Raw genomic sequence first — 16,553 nt, forward strand, 5'->3', positions numbered from 1 at the left:
AATCTGACAGTTATTACAAACACCTGAGTCCTGCTGCAGAGGTCAGGTGAGAACGGGTCACGCAGGACAGCAGAAGACATTAATTCTAGCAAACGATTTTAAGTGCATCATGTCACAAGTTGGCTCTAAAGCCTGAATCTTACTATGCTGCATCCATGGGAGACTATTTGAAAACACAAAGATGCAGCACAATTGTAAAAAAAATGCACCAATTGCAGTTTGTACTTACATGTTTGCACATGTTGCACAAAGGTCTCTGGAATTAGGGGTTAAAATCCTCCATAATTGCAATTTTTGCAGGGGACTGAGACTGTTGCTCAACCATCACACACACTTCTCATGAATGTTGTGCACTAGTGGCTTTGAGACATATTTATAGGGCGTGACTAGTTAAAAATCTTAACGGTATATTTCAACATGTAAATAGAATAAACTTGGATACATTTTTATTATCAAATGAAATTTCTAAAATAAAACTGCCACAATATTAAAAAAAATACTGTGAAAAGGCTTTCTAAAAAAAATGTTAGTTTGACAAATAGTTTGAAGTTTGGCAAATATAGTGCAATTTCCATGTTCACACAACTATAAAGCACATGAAAAGTAACTTGTGAAAATTTAGTGTCAGTATAAATATTACTGTCCACTCTTTGGATAAGTAGACAAACACAACTCAGAGGTCTCTGCCACTAACTCGGTGCAGTTTGCTATGGTTCACTTGTGAATAACACAGCCAATTAGGTAGCCACAACACAGGGCTCATGGCAACTCTGAGCCTCAAAGGACTCAATTACTATTGTTGGTTTGCAGGGACAGAGGGAGAGCTAGAGTGAGAAAAAGACATCCAGAGACACATTTCTCAAAAGGGGAAAACATCGTTTTCTTATGGAAGGACCGAGATTCTTCTTGGGCTCGTATTTGTTGACAGTGTGTTGTCAGGCAATATTGGTTTGAGCTGTTTTCTAAAAAGAAACAACACATGAGGAATTCTACCAAACATATTGCGAAGTTTAGGGAATATGAATAGCTACAAAAAAAAAGGCTAAATGGATCATTTGTAGTCTGCATGCGTGCCGCGTTGACGCGCGGCTGCATTTGATGTTATTGTGTGCTGTGGCTGAAAGTATCTGGGAGTAAATTAATTCATTCCTTGAACATGTTGCACTGCTTGTGGCAGGTTCAAATGCAGTAGGTCTGCTTGTTTAATTAGTGTTTAACATGGCAGATCCTTTCCTGCAATTTCCTGAGGAGGAATAAATTGTATACTGGGCTGTTCTCCTTTCAGGCTGTGTAAAACAGGCCAGGAACGAGAGAGGGGGAAAAAAAAAAAAAAACCTGAACGGAAATTATTTTTTAACACCAAAGTCAGTTTTTCTGGCACACATTTGTTTGACAAAGGATGATGGGAAATGTAGTGGAGCAGGTAAAATGGAAAGAGGTTATTACTGACATAATGATGCCGGGCCTTTATTTCTGTGTATTGTGGTCCGTAATTACTTCGGCGGGTTTTACAATAAAGGGCAGTGTCACCAAAGGTCGTTTTAGTATTAAACCACATCAAAAAGGATCGCCTTAGGGAGGAAAAAAAGGGAGGGGAATAAGAATGAGCCATGGAGGAGTGTCACAAGTAGAATGATGAAAGAAAAGGATGGAAAAGGTCATCATAAATGTCAAATATAGCGCCAAAGAGCTACAGTAACACTGTACGTATAAAATGGACCATTAAAATGAGATGTTTATTGTATAGTTTTAGAGTTCTGGATGCTGGGGCGGGGTGCAGAATATGCATCACTTGTGTGTAAATCCTTACAGGTCAACAAGAGCCACTAATCTCTGGGATCGATGATTTAAAGAGCCACAGAGGGCCCATCTGTCCTGGGCTTGTTGAGGCTTGTTGTTGAGGCTTGGAGTCATCAATTTTATCTCTGTAAATGCTGAGAGAACAACAGAAAATGTTGGTTGTAGTTGGGTTCTTTCTAGCACCAGAAAAAGTTTGCGACTGAAAATGGAAGAAACGATAATAAAAAAAAGACTAAGGTAATGTGTGAGGGTAGCCTGTCTCAGTAACTTAACCTCTGTTCCTGCTGTTTTTTTATTTCTCACTGAATCAACCAGGAGTTACAAACGTCTTTAAACCTCACGGTTCTGTGGATTCGAAAAGACACCAAAGTGTGAAAGTTTTATATTTGTGTGTAACTGGATGATTTGGTTTTCTGTACGTTATGTCGAGGAGCAGTTACGTGCAGACTGAGCATTCATTTCCACAACTCCCTAACTATGTATCCTGATGTAAACATTAGTCCTGAAACCGATTCTATAGTTAGAGCTGTATCAGGTGACGGTTACATAAGGCTCAGTCAAAAATTTAAATAGTTTGAAGGACTATAAGACGTCTCCCAAGGATCTTTGAATCTTTACTGAAGCAGTAAATAATTTTACCAAAACTTTCTATTTAATAAAAATGCTTTTCTGACCTCCACTGGAAAAAAAAAAAAGTTGGTAAGCATAAACTCAGTACTAGATGTTGGTAAAAGTTGGTAGATATATAAAAGACCCCACAGGAGACATTTTAGGAGCTTCAGACTCACCAAAACAATCAGAAAAGATGATTTTAGTTTACATCCTGCAATCCACATGGACAATCACCGAAGGTCAAGTTTCACCGTTGAGCCCCAAGAGTTCTGGGAGAAAAAGAATAATAATAAAGAAAAATCTAATCAGTTGCATAGGCCAGTGCAACTTGACTAAAAATACACACAAAAAACTGTTGTCTCTTGGAATTTAGTTAAAATTTTCTAAATTTTACTTCAGACACATCCATTAAAAATATTCATGCTTGATGAAACGTACAGAGGATAGAGGATTGATTTAAATTTCCGTATACATAAATTCACTTGTCGTAAAACTTTTAGGACCGTATGATTCAGCAGCAAATGCCTACAGATCCTCATGCTCCATTTTTCACTTTTACAAGAAACCAAATTTCATGAAAGTCTGTTCTGAATTAAACAAGTGGGTCCTTTTTATTTATTTATCTATATACAAAAAATAATCCACCTTCTTTGAATTACCATGTGAAGCTTGCAGGTGCAAAGACTGTATAATACGTGACCCTGAATAAACTGGCTGCACATCTGGGATTCACAGCAGGTCCGAGCTCAGACTGGAGAGTAACAAGGTGTTTCTGCATGACCATGTCTGCTGCTGGATAAAACCCAAAGCTTGGATTTATTTCCTCAGAGAAATACAACTCTTGTGGTGATGAAAATATCCACTCTCGTGTCCCTGTATTGATAAATGGTTGAAAATCAATAGGTGAAAACTGCCTGCTTGGAGTTTCTCAAAGATGGAAGCTGGCACAAGTAAGTGCTTGTTTCCTTTGAGGTTAATTGATTTTCGGTGACTTAAAGACCTTGACCCCAACTGAGCCGATGCGCCCCCCCCCCACAAAAAAAAACAAGCTGTATTCATAACCAGAAAATAACGGGGTTTTTTTGGACTCTGTCGTACTTCAAAGAAATGTACCGTCCTCCATACACTCATTAAGATATTCCCACTTCCCTCGAAGTACATAGTTCCTCGGCAAAATACAATCTTCCATATCAGAGTGCCCGCCTCCTCCTCCTCAACTGTGATGACGGCGACAGAAGGCGGTTAAAGTGATACCAGACACACGGCACCACAATGCACAGATGGGTGCTTTAATGAAAGCTAGTGCTGTGACACAGAGTTTTGTTCAAGAAATGTGGGCATAAAGGCAGGCTGTATAACAAAACCCTTAGCTTGTAATCAAGTTGGCTGCCGGGCTATATTATACCATTTGCATATTCTAATGAGCCCAATGTTTAGGGTTAGCAGCTTACGCTAATGATGCATTTAGCTCTTAATAAATCAGTCAGGGCAGCTCCCTGCTGGAGTCCAGGGAGCTGCACTTGTGTGTGTGTGTTATAATGTAGCTTTGTTTTTGTGGGATTTTAATAATTAGAGAAGGCTCTGCTTCGAAGCACTTGTTTCTCTTTTGGTTCTTGTGGCATAATGCTTGTGAGTTTAGATCTCACTCTTTATCTAAATATTTGCAATTGTGTCTGGGTTTTTGTGTGTGTGTGTGTGTGTGTATTTGTTAAGTGTCTTGAGTTAAAGCTGCTCCTGGTGTGATAAAAACAGAATGGAGGATTATTTCTGAAGGAAATCAAAATGAATCCTTGCAGCCGTGCCTACAACTTATCAGGCAGTGATAATAATTCGGTTGCCTCCTGAGATAACAACGATGACGGCATCAGTCGGCATGTTTGAAAATCCTCCTCTGTGCTCTTTAATAATGTCATAGTTTGTAAAATAAAAAAAAATAAAAAAACATTTTTTTGTGACAGCTTCAACATTTCCTGAAAATTTCCTCCAAATCTGCTCATTACTTTTTACCTGATCTTTTCTAACAGACAGACAAACAAACCAAACAGAACTTCCCTGGTGGAGGAAACAAAAGGGTCACATGTAGGAGCAGAGACAAGTTTTTAACAAAGAGGTCACCTGTGACCTTTGACCCCATGAACCTTCAAATCAAGAAGGATCATCTTTGACCCATGAGGTGTGCAGCTGTGCAGTTTAACATTCCTGGGCATGGGTCGATCTGTTACCTTGACCTTTGACCCTGGACTTTGACCAGACCACCACCAACATTTAACCACTCGTTCCTTTGCGCCGTGTTTCACGTTTTCTAAAAAAATTCATGAAAATCCGTTCGTAACTTTTTGAGTAATTTTGTGCACAGACAGACAGATGCTACCACAAACATAACCTCCTCGGCGGAGGTAATTAGATGTCTGCAGAATGTTGTAAAAATGTATCATTATCACAGTATCAGCGTGTTCAATAATATCAACATTGCAAATGAGTGCTTGGACTGCGGTTGGTTGTTTTAATTTACAGGTTGTTATGATCTACAGGTCTCCATTCTCACGCTGCTCTGCACATTATTCATACATTTGACCAAGCCTTTTGCCATGTCCTGGATGACTGATTTAAATAAAATGAAATAAAAATAAATCGGTCATCCAGGACAAGGCAAGGAGTGAGGGAAACATGGGTTCAGATAGTTTATTGCAACTGATATTTATTAATATTACAATGTTTTTCTAATATTGCACCGATAAGGTGGAAAGGTGTGATTCTTATGTAATATGTCAGACTTGACAGGCCAGCAGAGAAAGGTTTGCTGAGAAATCTTTTTGGCAAACATGACTGGGGTTCCTGCACTTACCCTAAGCAGAAGATTATTGGTGTAGATCATGAAGAAAGTTGTAAGTTCTCTTCATTTTCTTCTTCTTTCCTGTTTGCCTATAGTTCAGCCCGTTATCTGAGCAATTAGGAATTAGCTCTTTGGTAAAACTATTACAGAGCAGAGTATTTTTTCTCCCAAATAGGGTACAATAGCAGCCTTAAACAATTCTTTTACACTTTCTAATGTGCCACAACCAATTTGAGCAAGTGGTGGTTAAAAAAAAAGTCTTGGGCCATGATTCTATCAGAGGGATTGGACTTCAAATAAGTTTTTCAGACTTGTAATAAAATTAAAAAAAGAAAGAAAGGAGAAGAGGGAGTTTATGCACAGGAAAGCAGCAGAGCTTAAACATTCAAATGCAGGCACGGGTTAAAGTAAACAGATCCGTTGGTCTTAACTTGTAGTGAAGGAGTTTTTACGACAATAAAAAAAAATTGTGAAAATATGGAAATGTCTTTAGTTTTCCCTTTTCCTCCTGTATTTCGGTTTTGCACTCTTCTTCTTCTCTTTTTTTTTTTACCCCTTAAGTGAGCCCGAATCAAATCTGTGAAGATTCACCGGAGTGGAACATCCTAGTCACCAATCTGGTGTGACTAGGCCTCTACAGTAAAACATACACAAGCTCTTTCACTCAGACACACACACACACACTGGTACAGTTGGTGTTCACACACACTGGGAAGAGGGATGGCTGAAACCCACATGTCTCTGAGTGCCAGCGGCATCTTGCTGCCCTGCCACCGTGGCCCTCTGCATGTAGGTCAGCCCCAACTGGGAGCATCCTTCCCCTCCTCACCCTCCCTCTGCGCCTCCGCTCAGTCTCTCACCACCTCCTCCATTCCTTCCTCATCCACTCTGCTTTCTTTACTTCTGTCCATTTTCTTAACGGCTGAAAAACCTGGATGGTAAATAAACTGATACCAGTTGACTGATTGGAGAGAGAGATATTAAAAGGTCACACAAAAATAGTAATTAACTAAGAAGAAAAAAATCTCATTAGTATTACTTTCAATAGTTTTTTATTATTTTTTATTAATCAGTTTTAAAGTGCTATAAGTTTAAACACCTACACTGTAAAACGGATTTTCACCTTTTTATTTCAGCATGTCCCGTGTCAATTTGACCAACTATTTGTGAAGTTGTGCTAAAATAGAGTTATTAGTGAACATCTTACCTGTAAAATGTTAAATTAAAGTTTTCTGGCTCTATGATGTAACATGCGTCTACTTGACTTTGAAGGTCAGACACACGAGCGGCTGGATTAAAATATTTGTCACTATTTTTGAGCTCTGGTGTGGCCGTGCTCGACACCAGATTTTGCTTAATTTGAGACAATTTTAATATAAAACGTTTACAAAAAAGGATTCATTTTGACCAAATACTTGTGATTTTTAAGAGCAACTGAAAGATGAGTTAAATATTGTACAAGTATCTATCCTACCAAGGCCAGTGACTAGTTACACAAGTTACTGCATCTTGAAACTGACATTTAAAGTAATGTTTAGTTGAATCAATTAATATAATTTCTTCAAAAGACCAAAGACTTTTAGTTAATCATAGATTAAATGAGCAGATTCAGTCAATAACCCTCGACAGTTTAATGAAACAGTTTCTTAACTATTTAAATCGGGTTGAAAGAAATTGGCAAATTTAAACTACTGTGATTTTTTTTTTACTTAATTATTAAACAAAAAAAAATCACAGGTTGACAGGTGAGAGATTTATCTGGATAATAATAAGGTTAGTTCAGACCGTCTAGTGATCTGGATCTTTCTTCAAGAGATACTTCTGATTTTTTCCTTCATCTGAGCTCTCTAAAGCAACATTGCACGCAGACATTATCCTCACCAATAAGCACGTTTTATGCCATCTGTAGACATTTTGGAGTTTCTCTGGAGCACTGTGGAATAACCGAAACATGATAATCACAACATTTTAGTTTTATTTGCAATTTCTGGCTTTTAAACAACGACCCGCAGGAATTATCAAACTAGATCATCCAAACTAAAGCTAAGATTTACACAAGATATTCCTTTTAAAACCATATATTAAAGTTAAAACAATTAGTTAGATATTACACTGTTGAAACTTTTATAAAAGCTTGAATAATTTTATGTTCAGAGCTATTTTTTTCATCTATCTTGTACTATTAATGAAGTCCCATTTAAGACATAGAGTATAATCTAAGAGAAGTTGCAATGCAGACGTTGACTATAAACTGAGCCTAACATTATCATGTAATCCGTGACAGCGTCGCTGACAGCTGACTCTTCGGTTCATTCAGTGTTTGTCGTCTGCAGAGTCGTGAGCCTCATCAAGTGGCACAGTCAGCTGCTTTGCTGTTATTGCGTCAGGAAGAGAGAAAATGTTCCTTATCAATCTAATCACCTCTGTGGGGAGGCAGAGGTGTGAAAAAAAGGGAGAGGTTCTCAGCATCTTTCTAATTATAGAAGCTAGGTTTCCATGCTGCAAGGTAACTAGATTGTTGCTGGAGACTTTTCACCTTCTGCTTCTGCTGCTTAGGAAGCGAAAAACGATTCCCAGTCTTGCCTAAATATGATGTGTTTTTAACTAACCCAGTAAGAACAAAATGTGGTTATTTTAACCATCTTTTGCCCTTGAACACCTCAGCTAAACTTGGATCCTCTTTAGCTTAAGTTATTGAGGTCATATTTCCTAATTTGTCGCAAACGGCTGTAAAAATGGATCATAACTGTGAATACTGGTGCAAACATGTCAGTCAGGTTAAAACCCCCTAAAAAGCCCAAACCAGGGGTTTTAGGTTTTAGAACCTTGGTCATCTACTTTTTAGTTGCCAAAAACATAATTATCATTAAGCTGTTTAAAAAAAAAAAAAAACGCACACTTTGCTCTGTGAGATGAAACAGATAATAATGGTCAATATGAAGATACTTTGCTCAATTTTATTTGGTTTAAAATGTGACAAAATTGCGTGATTTGAGCATATTTATTGTTTCTTATGAAGCTGAACATTATGCCATCTGGATGCTGTAAAAGAGGCAGTGAAGTATTTAAATGTAGGAAAAAAAACAGACAATCATCCTACAGAAATAAGAAAATGCAGCTTCCAAAACAGCAACAGTATGGTATAAGAAGTGGCCGAGAGGTGGAAATATTGATGAAAACAAACATCTAAAATGATCTCGAGAACTCAACAATACTCAAAGTAGCTGAATTTTCAGACAGACATTAAAGCAACAAAGTGTTCAATGTCTGACGAGTCAAAACATAAAAGCTTTTTTTTTAATTTACTGTTACATAGTTTGGGTTTTAAAAGCAGAAACAATACGTTTGCTAAAGCTCCATTGTTTAAGCTGTCAATGTTAACAACAGTGTCGGAGCAGACCCCAGTGAGGAAAAAAGACCCTTCATCTGCAAGTAAACTTTGCAAACAGGAAGAATGTGAATCCTGAAGTGGAAATTGGGTGCATGCACACGATAAGCACAAAGCAATTATAACTGCGAGAGATCCAGGCGACTGTATTCGAAATTCTGAACAAAAACGCTGAAGATTTTGAAACGGCTCGATAAAAGGTTGCCGTTGATAAAAGGACGGGGAAATCAGAGCTGCCTGACTTTTTAATTAAGTTCACAAATAATACATGAAATAAAACACGATGCGGTTTAGTCGGTCCTTGCTGGTCTCGTGTGTTTGGACATCACCGCACACAATTTTACAGCGTATTCAGATAAAGGTGCGTTTTTTCTTTTCTTTTCTCTGTTTGTGAGTGGATAGTTTCTCTGAGCTGAAACAGGTTTTATGTTTGTCAAGGACAAGTCCTTCACTCCAAAGACAGGAGTGATGAGTAAATGCTCTGCCTGGATTGCACTATCCAGAACATTCATAGTTTTCATGTTTAATTGATGAAGTAAAGTAAAATATAATGCATATTTTCAGGATCTGGATGTCTTATTACACATACCAGAAGCAGCCCTTTGATTATATTAGTTTGGCTCTTGATGTAATTTAAAAGAAACAAGGCAACTTGAAATAATAAAAATAAAAAAAATACAGAAAATGCAGAAGGAATCCTGTGAGCTGAATGAGTTTGCTAAAATTTACTGAAGCTAAAACTGAGCTGTTGAAGTTAAAACAAATGGAACAGAGGCTAAAAAGAGCAAAATGGAGGCTAAAACAGCACAACACAAACTAAAAACAGAACAAAAGCTAGAAGGTAAAAGCAGCTAGACAGGCTAAAGGCCAAAAGGAACAAAACAGTAGCTAAATGCTAAGAGCAACAACAACAAAAAAATGTTGTTACAGTTAGCAGAATGGATGCTAAAATTAGCATACCTGTAGCTGAAAGCAGCCAAATGAATGTTAAATCTAAATTCAGCAAATTTGGAGCCAAAGCTCAAAGTAGCAGAACAATGGCTGGAAGCTAAACGTAACACAAAGCATAAAATGTATTTCTGAGAAACCTGTTTTTAAATAAAGTTAAAAGTGCAATAGTTACCCAAACCAAAAGTCATAACACACTATTCTCAACCAAGCTGAACATTTGGATACATGAAGGGTTAAAATAATACAAAGTATGTGGTAGTGGTTTATCTATAAACAGGAAAACCAGTTTTAATTCTGACTCAGCATTCAGACAATTAATGAAAGTCGAGCTTTTGTTAAGGAATCTTGACAAAAGTTAAAATAAGTTATTTATACTGGCTTTTTACCACTTCACTCCAGAGACTGCTGTCTGTCTGTCTTTAACCAAAATAGGCCTAAAGTTGTTTTTTTTTTCTTGCTGCATTTGAAATAATTTTAAATGTTTGGGTTTTTTTTTCAAAAAAGGAGACAAATGACTCAATGTTTTTTTCTATTAACCAATAAGTGTCTAAATTAATTCTCACGTGTTAGTTAATTAACTGCATGGTAAATGTGCAAAAGGAATGCTACTGTAATTTGACCAGGGATACCAACATGAAAAAAGGGAAATATTTTTTTTTCTTTGTTTTTAAAAAAAACATCTTTGTAAAAATGTGCAGCACTTGTTAGCCACATGTTGCTATAGAAGTAAAAAAAGGAGCAAGCCTTTCAATCTAAGTGTGAATTTTTGCACATAACAGAATATCATATATGACAGATCCAGGTGGTGACGTGTGGCCCTTCAGTCCCAGAAACTGTTGCCCACTCCTGATGTAGAGCGTAACTTTGGAAGGTTGACATCTGGCTGATGGATGGATGACATGTTGATTATGTTTTCATTGTGGGCCCACAAGAACATTTCAACTAAACAGATGCGGGTCCCTTTTTTCACTGTCCAACCAGCTGAGCTAATCTGAGCTCCAACCTTCTCATCTTTTACATCTAAAGGCCGTTACTGCTGTTCAAAATTTTATAATGACTTCATTAAAACTGCACTGATGCCCTTTTCAAGGGATTTCCTACAAATTGTTAAGACGCCAGGGTGGCTTTTTATCCTCACATCTTTTTGGTCTTTGTCCCTTTCAGACACTCTCAGCGTGCTAAATACTCACACTTTCTATTCCCTGTTGTGTAGGAAAGCCTAAAACTATAAATCAGTTACACGTGATGAATAGTAGCGCAGGAAGGATCATGCTCCCTGCTCCATCCACGGTTCAAAGCATTATCACTCTGCCTTCGCCTTAAGGGCAATAAAAACCGATGTGACAAATGCAAATCATGTTAGAGTTCACATATGAAAACACCGGCGTCAAGGAGAATAATGCGAGATCTCTATCAGACAGAACGGTCGCGGCCTGATCCACTGCCGCTCCCGGTCTTCATGAACACAGTCGGCAGTTCCAGTTCCCATAGGAGCGATCGGAAAATCAAAATCAATATGTATAAAAATCCTGAAACTGAAATTGCTCGTGATTCCGGCATCGATTTTTTATTTTTTTTTAGACTGCCCGGGCGCACACGAATGCAAATAGTTTGATCCCAGTAGTAATCACCGCACAGTGATTTTTACACCATGTTGATGGTAAAAGTTTTACAAGCGCCCTCGAGGCAAACAAATATCTATTGGAGACTGTTTTTGTCCAGTGATCCCCCCCCTCCCCTCCTTGCTCAGCACTGTTCTCTGTCGTTTTTCATCACAGTCATTTTCTTCTCGATTTCAGAAAAGCACACCGACATAAATTGCTGCTAAAGTCAAAATGTCCACCCACGGCACCAATTTTTGTCCTCATTTCTCCCTCATTATTTCACCACAGTGGAAACTACTTTGATGGCATTGCCAGTATGAGTGATGAAGTGTTTCCTTCAGTGTAACACACACACACACATATTTAGTCACATAATGCAAGGACATTGCAAAGTGTGGAAACTCTTTGCCCCCGAACTGACGTACGCTCACACGCAGCACACCTCCGAGGGAGGTAACTGCAGGTGACAACGAGCGAGCTCCCCCATTTCTTGCCTCATTTGTTGCTCGACCTCCTCGTGCTCTCCAGCCGGCCGAAGGCTGAGATCCACGTTTTAAAAAACGAGCCCCAGCAGCTGTGATCATAGAGTCAGGGGAAGTCGGAGAGGCGTGAGTCTTTGTGTGGGCGTCGTTTCTGCACGCGTGTGTGTTTTAGCTTTTAAATTACTTGAAAAGAACATACCAGCGTTTATTGGGGAGGGGGATTAGTGAGTGAATCAGCAGTCAAGTTGTAATTTCCTTCACGCATAATACAGTTTAGGTTTTTGAAAGTGTTTCCCTTACTTTCATGCTGCCTCTGTTTTCTGTTTTCTAATTAATTCACTTCAGTCGGAGCAAGTTGAAAAGCCTTCATCCTCCGTAGAGATGGATATTTCACCACAAGGAACACATTCAGGGCTACTTTCTTTGCATAAAGATTCCCCATCGTGGCGTCGTAACTGGAACTGCTGAGCAGCGACTCGTTCACAAGCCTGATTCACGAACCTGGAAAACAAAATAAGCAAAACCTTGCTCGAGTTTGTTGTTTTAATTTTTATCTGCTTTTATTATCACCCGCCGCCACTTATGGTGATATTATTCCATCTCATGATTTAAACAATCACTGGAAGATTTGTAACCCACTTACTCAACTCTGCTGCTGGACCCAAAAAGGCATTTTATTGACAAATGTGGCTCAATTAAAGGGGAAATAATCAGGTTTTCTAACAGTATAAGTTTTATTGCCAACAAGCAAAGCAATAACAGACCAAATGTCCTTACTTTCTGTGCTATATTTAGAAGAATTGTCAGTTATTGGAAACTCTGGGGTGTATCCAGCAGAAACTGCACTGTCCACCTACAGGTGAAGTACAACACCATACTTTTTGTTGGCTGAGACCCAGAGAGACGAGCTGAATGTAACTCTATATATGTTTATTGTAAGCATGCTACTAATACTGCTGGCAATATGGAAAATTTCTTTTCAGCAAAGCTGAATCAACATCCTCTATTCAATCCATTGTGCCAATGTTTCCATACATTTTCGCGCTCCTTTCTGTGAGCTACTCGACCTTTTGTTTTGCGATCTCTCTCCTCTCCTTCGTCATGTCACCCGGGTCCATCTCTCCAACGGTGCACTGTGCACGCGGCAGCCCTCGCAGAGTGATCCCGTTAGAGGGCTAATGCTGTGAAAAATGACAGTAAACTGGCACTTTTGCTGCCATTGCCATTACCACCACTTTGGGGCCGCCTGCCGCCCACAGACCTGTTGCCTGGCAACTCCCCAGACAGCGTTTCTCCAAAAAAAAAAGGCGAGAGCTCCTGTCTGCTGTGCTGCGATAGAGACCCACGCCTAATAAGCATTATATCTCGTTTTGTCTTATCGTTTTGTTGTTAGTGACACAAGTTTGCTTGGAGCGGAGACTTTGCAACGAGCACTGGTGCAGAATGTGTTTCTCATACTGACTGAATATTATGACTTGCAACAAGGGAGACTCAGTGGAGTATTGTTTGTTCAGCCATTAGCAAGTAAATGACAAAAGTGCATATGATGTAAACCTTTCACTGGAAAATAATTAAAGATCTCTGACCTTACTGCAAAACTCACAGTATGTCAGATATGTGACCCCCACATCCTCTGCCTGAAAATCAAAACAGAAATGAAAGTAGCATTCCTTGAAGAAATGCATATCAAGTTTTAGGATCTCGTAGCCATTTTTTTGTGTCTGAGTAAAGATAAAATTAAAAGATAAAAACTTGAAATGAGACGAATTAAAAGCAAAATGTGAATCTTTCCTCCATTCCAACAGTTCGAGGAGGATTTTGATTAGTCAAATTGGGATGTTTATTAAAGAACTGTTTTGGGGAGAAAATTTGGCACCAGATGATCATGAAGGAACAGTAAAAAGTAAAACCAAACAGAATAGTTTTTAGCTGATTAATTTGAAATTGAAAGCTTAAATAACAACAAATGCACGAATAAGACAAGTAAATTTCCCAAATAAATCTCCCTGATAGAGTAATATTTTTATAAATCTGCTGCCTACAGGTCTTTAAGTAAATGAAGCCTAGTATTTCCTAAATAAATGCATATCGCCCGCCACCTTTATTGCCAGACTTTTACATTGGGATCATTTTATGTTTCAATTCTTGAAAAGAATGTTACGTGCAAAATAATGCAACATCCTCAGATGTTGTGCTCAGGGTATGTGTGTTTACTCAGCTACTACCACACCAAATTTTATCTCAACATCTCTAAAATTGACTGTGTTGTAGACATTCTTGTATTTTATAATGTCAGTTGGTTGTGGCAGCCATCTTGAATCCGGTTGACTCCAGAAGTTAAGAGGTTGTAGAGATACAAACAAAAAATACTTTCAGAAAGTTTCATTATAATGTCTCTAGTGGTTTATGGGATATTTTAAGGACAAACACACAAATACATGCACACACAAACGCACACACAAGCTAAACCATTGTTGCCCACCATCAGGCGGCAGGAGTTAAATTTAATTTTAATATATTTTTTTTTATTATTATGCTCAGTCCAAACACATGAATTAAATTGGGTGTCGCGAAGAAGTTACTTTTAGCACAAAAACATGTCACACTCGAGCGTTCGGATCTTTTTCTGCACTCCGCCAAGTAATTGAGGTTTCTTGTGAGGAGAAGAAGAAAGGTTGGCTGTGCGTCATCTCCTGCCCCACTTTCCGTTGTCTCCTCCTTTTGTGATGGCTTTTAAAGCAGCAACCCATTTTTTTTTTTTTATCAAAGTCTCACCTAAAGCTAACAAGAACCCAAACCTCCCAGTCTCGGCACATTCGCAGATGTGAGTGACACAAAGCACACGGTTTAGTGGGGGAACTCTGGGGGGAGGAGGGGAGGGGGAGGGAGGTGTTACAAGAGAGCTTCGGCAGAGTGTGAACTCGCTGCCACAGATGCAGCCCCTCGGTCTTTAATGTGTTTCTGTTTTGAGACGTCGCCGGTTCTGAAGATAGTGGTGGTGGGGGAGTTGACGCCACATTAGAATTGTTTGGGGGGGTCGGGACAGTCACCTGCTATGTTTTTATCTTTTATTTAGAACTGCATGTCGAAAGTCAAAGACAGAGACTGAAGGAAGGTAGAAACTTAAAATATTAAAGATCTAGCATTCCCTGCAGAAATGCATATCGCCCGCCGCCTTTCATAGTTTTGGACTAAGATCGTCGTTTTTGTTAAACGTCGACAATGAAATTACGCGCATTCTCACACTCAAAGTACGTGCTGTGAATGAGTCTCAGCTACTACCACATCAAGTTTTAGCTCGACATCTGTAAACTGACCGAGCTACAGGCATTTTTTCTTTGTTCATGTCTGTCAGCTGTGGCAACCATCTTGAATGAGTTTGTCTCCAAAGGTTTACCAGCTGTCGATGTACACTCAATGATTATTTCCTGAAGGTTTCATAAAAATCGGTCCAGTGGTTCTCAAGATATTTTGCTCACAGACTGAGTGGATTCCTAATAGTTACTGGCAAAATTTTAAACAGTGCTCTTGCACAAGCTATAAGCTCTCTCAGCTCAATATCTGCAAAACTGCCTGAATTATGTTTATTTTTGTGTTTTTAAGGACAATTGGCTGTGGCAGCCATCTTAAATGAGATTGACTGCAAAAGTTAATCAGCTGAAGATGTACATCCAATGATTACTTTCAGCACTTTTCATTAAAATTTGTCCAGTGGTTCATGAGATATTTTGCTAACAGACCCTTGAACACATGAGCAATAATGTTATCTTCTGCATTTGCCTTTTGGCGGCGGGCGATAAAGCCAGAAACCTGTGACAGAGCACATCAAATATCAAATAACTGCGATAGAAATTTTACGGTATGGGCTCTTTTTAAAAAAAAAAAAATCTCTTTTAGGTGATTCAGTTCAGCTCTTTGAGGACTAATTTTCCTTTTTAAGTGCTCATCGTATAGAGAACTGCTAATGTAAATCCATCAAGGTCATAGAGGAAAACCTGAATAGCTGTAATCTCCATTAAGGTGAGATGAAGAGAGAATATGCAGGCCAGAATGACAAGTGCAAGAAAGCCTAGAGGGGTGTGTGTGTGTGTGTCAGTGGTAGGGAGCATTCACAGGACACTGCTCGTGTAGTTTGTTTCAGAGCAGAAATGTGACAGCATATCGCTGCTGTTTAGCTTTGTTTCCTGTCTTGAGTTTTATAAACTGACTTTTAGCCTATACGTCGCTGTGCTATAAATGCCCGCACACACACACTTACACTCGAGCAGGAGCTGCAGAGACGTGAAATATGTCCTGCTGTAAATAAGCCTGAACGGGCACACTTTAAGAGAGCAGCAGCATTATGCGCAGTCTCGCCCCAGGTGTCTTCCAGTTAATATGGATTGGTGTGGCTTCAAAAGACTCCATGTAGGCCAAGCGCAACGTGTGAAGAAGGGAAGAGAGAGGTTTTATTGTATTAACACCCACCACAAGTACTTTTTTTCTCTCCCCCCCTGCAAGTCACCTGAGTCATGAGCTGCGGTGAAGTAGAAAGACCTAAAAAAAAAAAAAAAAAAAAAAGGATGTGGTGTGATGGAGACTGACAGGGTACATAAAAAGCAAAAGGTGTAAATTACATTAACGAAGCGTCAGAATTCATTAATATTTCAAGTGCAGAGTTGGTTTCAGAGAGGGTGATAGTAGGAAATGATCAGGTTGCACAACTGCATGTCTGATCAGTGACAACCTTCATTCAGAGTAACAAGCATCTGTGTGGGTTTGTGTTGCTGCCTATGAAGCATCTAAAGGCAACTTATAAGGAACTGTAAGACTTACTAAAGGTTTCCTTTTTTTACGATCTCACAGCTATTCGTTTGTTGAACTGCCTTTTATTAATCCCCCCC

At 38.9% G+C, this 16,553-nt stretch overlaps 1 protein-coding gene across 3 annotated transcripts in view; it reads left to right on the plus strand.

Annotated features, from left to right (window-relative positions):
- The window catches only part of gabbr2 (gamma-aminobutyric acid (GABA) B receptor, 2), a 198,531-nt gene that overhangs the window by 166,965 nt on the left and 15,013 nt on the right, over positions 1–16,553 (plus strand). The gene's annotated exons all lie outside the window — the stretch shown is intronic.

This window comes from Kryptolebias marmoratus, linkage group LG5 (assembly GCF_001649575.2).
Source record: "Kryptolebias marmoratus isolate JLee-2015 linkage group LG5, ASM164957v2, whole genome shotgun sequence".
Taxonomy (NCBI): domain Eukaryota; kingdom Metazoa; phylum Chordata; class Actinopteri; order Cyprinodontiformes; family Rivulidae; genus Kryptolebias; species Kryptolebias marmoratus.